The sequence below is a fragment of the Equus przewalskii genome, chromosome 22 (assembly GCF_037783145.1).
Source record: "Equus przewalskii isolate Varuska chromosome 22, EquPr2, whole genome shotgun sequence".
NCBI lineage: Eukaryota > Metazoa > Chordata > Mammalia > Perissodactyla > Equidae > Equus > Equus przewalskii.
In genome coordinates, this window is record NC_091852.1 from 47,763,131 (window position 1) to 47,771,456 (window position 8,326).

The window sequence follows — 8,326 nt, forward strand, 5'->3', positions numbered from 1 at the left end:
GTGCAGTTTTTTCACATGATCTTCCCCCGCGCATGTCTGTGCTAATCTCCTTTTGTTATAAGGACCAGTCATACTTGGATTAGGGCCCACCCATATGACTTCATCTTACCTTAAGGAGATCTTTAAAAGGCCCTATGATCCGATACAGTCACATTCTGAGGTACTGGGCATTATGATTTCATCATGTGAATTGCGGGGGTACACAGTTTAGCCCATAACAGCCCTGAACCCTGCTTTCTAGAAACTCTTCATCTAAAACATAAACTAACATGAATGAACAAAACCGAATTCAGGTCGCACTGAGGAACCCTGAACCGTGCTGCTTGGACGTGGAATTAGCGCTGGTGTCACGTGAGACTTTCATTGTGTGCAGCTGCCACTGTACCCACGGATAATCCGTCAGGTGATGAACCATGTCACAGAGAAGTTCCCAGAGTCATGCTTTTCTGTTCCTGAATCCAAGCGCATGACGTGGCACCATGAGCTCCCAGAGCTTTCCTGTTGGGCCCTGAACTGGTCTTGTAACCGACCTTTGATTCTCCCCGAGGGGATCTTAGCAACTGTTAAAGAAAGAATGATGTAATCACTCCCTAAACACTTCTAGACACCCCGTGTGTGCAGGGTCCCCTTCTCCGCGAGGGGGTCTAGAAAACAAAGACAAGACTGCTCAGTGGACTTGATCCCATCTTCAACTAGCCCTTCGGCTGCTCAGAAATAACAGCAGAAGGAGGAGGCCACCCGACTACATACCCACTGAGGTGTCTACCGCATTCACAGTTATCATAGGAGAGTAAAAAGGAAAAGGAAAATAGCCCGAACTTCCAACTAGTGGGAGGACTTGACAGTGTGGCCATCAGGATGTCCCCAGGAGAAATTCCCATTGGGTTTCATGCTTTTTCCCTCCAGAGAACTAGCCGCAATACCTTTTCCCAAGTCTCATGGCTTTATCTTTTTAAATACCAATCCTTTGTTTTGACTGCAAAAGTTTTCCACTAATAGATAGCTATCGCATTTAAAGCAAATATTTAAAATATGAAGTTAAACAATAGATATTTTCCCCTGCAAACTACTCATTTTCAAAAGCATCATGAGAAAGATGTGGTGAGTTTTCACGGTGAGGAGGATTCACGTTAGGAATCCACTCAGAGCAGGTTTTCTTTATCTCCTGCCAACCCAGCATCATGTCTCCCTCTCATCCTCAAAAATCAATTTTCAGAAATAAATTTATGTGTAAATCAAAGTATGCCTGTAGCTTGTCATGTCAATCAGTAAAGTGACAAGCATTTGTTAAATGCTTCCCGTGTGCCTAGCTATGTTCTGAGAGCTTGGAGGCACAAAAGAACCTCAGGGAATCTCTCCAGATCCCTTTAAAACCGATTTTGTCACATTGAAAATGTCTCAAAGGTTCCAAAGAAAAAGGAGAGACAGAACCTCTTCAGGAACTTTTTTTCCCTTTGTGAGCCTTTGAAGCTCATGTTAAATACTACAGAAGAGTTTTTGAAACTTAGATTCTTAAAGGGGGAAAAAACCCAGATTGGCCTGAGGTTTGAAAGAGGTTGTAACAGCTGCCATGAGGCATTCTTCAGGGAAGACAATGCCTTTGGTGTTTATGAGTTATTCATTAGAAAGGCAGGGTCTAGCTAGCTGACGCTGAGGGTGCTGAGGCAAAACTTTGATCCTGGCTGGAAGAGAAGAGCTATAAAGCCAAGTAAGGCTGCCATGTGTTTCTGGAGGGCAGTTCTAAACCACAAGGACATAAACAGAGAGAGGACAGGAGATATCAGAGATAAAGAAGGATTTGCTGTTTCATCCACAGAAGGAAACCACATATATCAGAGGCAGAGCTTTTCAAGGCCTCATCAATGGAGATAGAAGGCAAGGAGCAGACCTCATTTGAGAGGACAATCACAGGGATCAGAACAGCTATCACAACCTTTAAATTCAAAGGCTAGAATGGTACAGCCTCAAGACTCTAACTCAAAATGTTTAGAGTGAGTTTGAGACGCAAGATATTAAGTAGATGAGGTTTAAAGACAGGTGATTCATTGAAATAGATTACACGCATCCCTCGCTTTGCACAGTCCCAAAATGTACAAATTTCTGTTACCATGGTTTAGTTAAATAAACCAGTCATTCAATAAGACAATTCAAACTTCAGTTACCACGTACATTAACCTGAGTAATCACATAAGGTACAACCTTTGCTGCTAACCTTCAGTCCACAAATCACTACACAAGTAACAGATGGGCATCATGACCAGTGACCAGTCACATCACTTCTTTCAAGGTCTGTCCATGACTGGCCACCGTGTACCGTCATTCAGTCCTTGCACAGACGCTAAAGAGTATAATTGTGTTGCCTCCTTGTCTCCCACTGATACATTCATGAAACATTTACAACAAAGATTCAAGTGCAGCAAAGAAACAAGAAGTGATGATGCTGGAAGTGGAAATGTATGCAATTCCAAGATTTTTTAAAATGACAACAGAAAAGCGAGGACAGGACGAGATCTAGGCTTTCATGAACCTACAGCAGAAACTACATTGACAAAATTCAGTGAGCATAAAAACAAGGTAAAGTTGCTTCAACATATTTTAGTTTAAATTGTAGTAGGAACAGCAAGCCAATTATGGTTAAAATGGAGCACTTACTTCTTTGGATTGAAGGCAATACAGAATAATCCCAATCAGTTTGGTGAGCAGTCAGGCCAAAGAGTTAAGGTTAGCCACCATATTGAAAGAAAACAGTAAATACAGGGAGATCAAAGAAGAACTTTTTACTGCCAGTTAAGGCTGGTTTCATCATTTCAGATGTCGGCAGGAGTTGATTAACATTAAGCTATCTGATGAAGCAGCTAACACAAATAAGGAGGCTGCTGGGAAATCGGAACCTAGATGCCAAGGATTAGTTATGGCAGGTGATTATGATGCTCTCAAATACAAATGGCTATGACAAAAGCAAGAGGATGTCACAGAAATGACACTGGCAAAAAGACCTCAGGTTAGGGGCCGGCCCCATGGCCCAGTGGTTAAGTTTGCACACTCCACTACAACGGCGCAGGGTTTTGCCGGTTCGCATCCTGGGTGCAGACATGGCATGTGAGGCGGCGTCTCACATGCCACAGCTAGAAGGACCCACAACTGGAAGTACACAGTTATGTACTGGGGGGGCTTTGGGGAAAAAAAGGAAAAATAAAATCTTTAAAAAAAAAATAGACCTCAGGTTAAGGGAACACTCAGAGATATTTTATGAGATTGAAAGCACAAAGTATAAAATGTTGAAAGCTGATTCAAACTCAGAAAGGATTATGACGATTTGCCAAAGCATAAAGTATTGATCCATGTTACAACATAGATAAACCTTGAAACGTCATGCTAAGTGAAAGAAGCCAGCCACAAAAGACTACATCTTATATAATTTCATTAACACGAAATGTCAAGAATAGGCAAATCTATACAGAAAGTAGATTAATGGTGGCCTAGGAATGGCAGGGTGAGGGAACTAGAGGATGATAGTTACATGGTATGAAGTTTAAGCCATCTGCTTAAAGACATCAGAGAATTGTCAAATTAACCAGGATTTGAAGCCCCAAGATTCTAGAGAAAAGAGAAACTCACTCAAGTGAGTCCAATATTCTGTTGATCTCTTTTCCCCTTAAGGGAGTAATGATTCTTACAGTGGCCGGGGTTGTAGGGGGTTGAGGCATGGGGGTGTTGAGAAGCTAGGCAGAGAATGTATGCTGAGAGGCAGGGAAACCAGTACTCTCACAGAGTTAGGAAGGGAAAACAGAGGAGCTGGGGCCTGCCAAGGCAGCCAGGACTTAAATAGCCAAGACTCCTGAAGATGGGAGGCCTGGAAAGAGACCGACATTCAGTGATTTCCCTTCAAGACGGATACAATTGACAATGCTTTATTTAGCAAGACTAATCAAGAAAAAAGAGGAAAGGCACAGATTACCAATAGCAGAAATAAAAATGGAGACCTCACTACAGAGCCTGCAAACATCAATGAGATACTAACAAGATATTAGCACAACTTTACGCCAATAGATTTGAAAGTTTAGATGAGATAGACAAACTCCTAGAAAAATACAACTTACCAAAAGTGATGCAGGAAGAAACATAAAATCTGAATAAAGCTTTAGCTATTAAAGACACTGAATCCATCATTTAAAATCTTTCCAAAGAATCTTCAGATCCAGTTGGTTTCACCGATCAATTCTTCCATTTAAGGAGAGGAAATACTAAGAACACTTCTCTCAAAGAAGACAGTCTATAATAAGTGAATTTCTTAAGTTTACCAGTAAACAAGGTCAATATACAACAAAAACAAAATACCAAAAATAAACTATTAGAAAATGAAATTTGAAAAATGATACAATATTAGCTCTTACCTCCCCAAGGGAGCTCAGATTTAATTTTTTTAAAATAATCATCTGATGGTGAATTTAACACTTCAGAGGAAGTCATCATAAGAAAAGGTCTATACTTAAACAATTGGAGTTCTGTTTATCCAACAAACATGCATACCTGCGTGTATTCTTCTAGACAAGCCTCCAGGACGATTCTCCTGGCGTTGGCTGCAAGGAGCATCCCAGGTGCCACAGTAGTTCCAGGTGTGTCTGCCTGAGTTCAGGGGGAGAAGAAAGGAAGCTTATACAGCTGAGACCTATCCACAAGCTCAGCCTCAGCTTATTTTTAGGGGCCCCTTGTTTACAAGAGGCATTGACCATATAAGGAGACCTGCCTTGGGCCTGGCTGGAGAATCTCACAGAAATGTAGGCAAAAGGAGGAGGGCCAGAGGCCAAGAAGCCTGGCTGGTGAGCCTGACAATCTGATGGAGAGCCTGCTCTGAAGACCACTTCCCTTCCACCACTGCGCTAACGACTATGTGGAAAAATGACTATGACAAGTGTAATGAAGGGTCATTAATGCCCTTAATAGATAAGGAACATACAAGTTTCAATCCTAAAGACCTCTCAGAGTCCCCCGACAGACAAATGGAATTTACAGAAAAAATATTAATACAAATGTCCAATAACCATCTGAAAAGTATTTGCCTGGGGTAGAAATCAAAATTAAAATTAAAATGAGTTACTTGTTTATGCCAAACATATTTGCAGATTTTTTTTTGTTAACAATCATTTTCAAAAGAAACATGAGATGGGCACTGGGTAGATCTTTAAAATCTGTAGGAGCTTAAGGGATAAGAAAGAGATCCTAACGAGGCTAATTCAAACCTAAATGCCATAAAGAAAGAAATGCTGTGGGGACGGGGTTAATATGCACTAGCCCACCTCATGTCTAAATAAGTGGAAATGGGGCTTCCTTGAAATAAGTACTGCCCTCGAGTTATAGCAAATAGGAAGACCACAAATCTTCCTTTATGCTGTTGACCTGGTTTTTCTATCACGATTCAGGGATGATCTTAAGAGAGAGCTAAATCTACTGGCAAACAACATTAGAGAACAGAGTTTTGGTGGAACATATTTCAGCATTCAGATTGACAACACACTTTCAATACAGCCTTCCAACAAACACACAAACACACACATTCAAACACACTCACACACGTACACACATAATTTCTGAAACTGTTTCTTCCCTTTATTTTCAAAACTTTTCAAAACATTCCTCCTCTCAATCCCCCAACTTCTTTTTGGCCACTTTCCCCTCTGCCAGCTAGTTTTCCTCTGTCTGCCCCTTAAAAGCCCCAAAAGGTTCACATCCTTGCCTTTCTTCTCTTTAAGGTTTACACCTTCTGATGAGCACTCAGATTCTACTATTGCTTCAAAAATCTCTCTGTGTGAACCACTTCCAAATCCATGTCTCCAAACCTGAGTGAACTCTCCTCACAAATACTAGGTCTGTAGCTCTTGTATTGACTTCCAATGGACACATCGAAAATGGAATTTTCCTTTCTTACCCCATCTCACCTACTTTTTATCCTATATTTATTCATCCATTCATTCAACAAATAGTTGCCAAGTGTCAGCCATTCTTGACCACTCATTCTTGCCAGCTACACACTTGAGAATCAGCCTTCATTCTTCTCCTGCCCAGGTCAACTATGTCTTCTAACCCAGACAGGTCTCTTAGATTCAGCCCTTCTCTCCATCCCCACTAACACTTTAGCCCCAGCCCTCATCATCTCTCATCAGGATGCCTGCAGCAACCTCCTATATGTTTTCCCTGCTGGTGAAGTTAGTCCATTTTCCACACAGTTGGCAGAATTATCTTCCTAAAGAATAAATTGGGTCATGTCACTCCCTGTTCTTAAAAGCTTTCATAGCCCACAGCTATGATAGGGTCTGTGGACCAACTGCACTAGAATCAGCTGGGGAGCTCATTAGGCTGTCACTTCCTGAGCCCCAGACTTACTGCATCCATCTCCTTGGAGAGGAAGCCTAGGAATCCCTGTTTTTAATGAGCTCCCCACGTGATTCTTGTGTCCACTAAAAGTGGAGACCCACTGGCCTGCAGAAGAGGATCCAAGCTCCTTAGGCAGAAATGGAAGGTTCTTCACCCTCCTGGCCCAGCTGGTCTCAGTTCCCTGCATTCTACGCTGTGCACCCTACACGTGAGTCACGCTGAATTTCTCATCTTGTCTAGACACTTCAGGCCCTCCCAATACCCCATGCCTTTCTCTACACAGGTGTCCTTCTTCACCTAGCAAAATCCGGGTCTACCTTCCTCTGTGAATCCTTCCCTGACCACCCCTGCTCCCGCAGTATCGTCTCTTCCTCGTTTGTTCTTCTGTGGCCTTTTCGTCTCACCCTCATTGTGGCCAGGCACTAGCCCCACCGAATCATAATTTATCTGTTTATATGGTGTTCTCCCAAACAGACTGTGATTTAATGGCATTATCTGTCAAATAAAAACATGCTTATAAATGTCTAATGGGTTGATTAATTAGCTTCGTTCACTAGGTCAATTAGTTTTTCTGGTATTCATTTTGGCAGGCTTACTGGATTCAGCTCTGTCTATGGTCTAAAGTTCTATTAGACAAAAACTAAAGATCTTTCATCATCAGAAAAAACAACCATTGGGTTGGCTCTGTGGCCGAGTGGTTAAGTTCGCGCGCTCCGATTCGGTGGCCCAGGGTTTCGCCGGTTTGGATCCTGGGCGCAGCCATGGCACCACTCATTGGGCCATGCTGAGGCAGCGTCCCACATAGCACAGCCAGAGGCACTCACAGCTAGAATAGACAACTATGTACTGGGGGGCTTTGGGGAGAAAAAGCAGAAAAAGAAAGATTGGCAAGAGTTGTTAGCTCAGGTGCCAATCTCTAAAAAAAAAACAAAAAAAGAAAAAACAACCATTATCATGCAGGCCAGGCCTGCCTCTGGAATTTACAGGTTCTAACCTTATAACAAGTTAGATCACCAGAAAACTCCCTGTTTTAGCCACCCACACCCCTCATAGAATTATAATTTCTGTAGTGCTCTATTGTCACTGTGATGTCAATTTTATGTGTCAATTTGACTGGGCCATATGGTGCCCAGACACTTGGACAAACATTATTCTGGGTGTGTCTGTGAGTGTGTTCCTGGGTGAGGTTAAAACGTGAGTGGGAAGATCGAGTAAAGCAGATTGCCTTCCTCGGTGTGGGTGGGTCTCATCCGATCAACCGACGAACTGAACAGAACGAGAAGGCTGAGTAGAGGGAATTCCTCCTGCTGACTGATGGAGCCGGGACATTTGTCTCTTCCAGCCTTCAGACTCGGGCTGAAACACCAGCTCTTTTTGGGCCTTGAGCCTGCCTGCTTTCAGACTAGAATTTATACCGTCAGCTTTCCTGGTTCTCAGGCCTTTGGACTCAGACTGAAACTACTTATTGGCTCTCCTGGGTCTCCAGCTCGTCACATGCAGATCTCGGGGCCTCTCAGCTCCATAATCGGATGAGCCAATTCCTTACAATAAATAAATGTTTATTATTTTTAAATATAAATATTTATTTATTTATTTATTTGTATGCACATCCTATGGTTCTGTTTCTTTGGAGAACTCTGGCTAATACAGTCACCAAGTGGCCATTTGAAAAGTGTTTCCGTATCAGCCCCCATTGAAAATTTCATCCATTATGTTAAGCGCTCCATTGAAAGAGTGACAGACACAACTTGAGTGTCCTGCTGATGCTCAAATGTGTATCACTTCCTTGAGTTCCACCCTCACGGATCCAACTGTCCATGTCACATCTTAACTGAGTTATCTCATAAGTAACTTAAATTGAACATGTCTAATACAGAACTCCTGACTTTGCTCCTCAAGCCAGCTTATGCCCAGTCTTCACTATCTCAAAAGATAGGTGCTTGGGGCCAGCCCC

At 42.5% G+C, this 8,326-nt stretch overlaps 1 long non-coding RNA gene across 1 annotated transcript in view; it reads right to left on the reverse strand.

Moving 5' to 3' along the window:
• Positions 1 to 4,825, reverse strand: part of LOC139078629 (uncharacterized) — a 63,834-nt gene extending 59,009 nt beyond the window's left edge. The window contains exon 1 of the long non-coding RNA XR_011531652.1: positions 4,531 to 4,825. This is a non-coding gene — a long non-coding RNA (uncharacterized lncRNA). The remainder of the gene's footprint in view (positions 1 to 4,530) is intronic.
• Between the last annotated feature and the right edge of the window lie 3,501 nt (positions 4,826 to 8,326).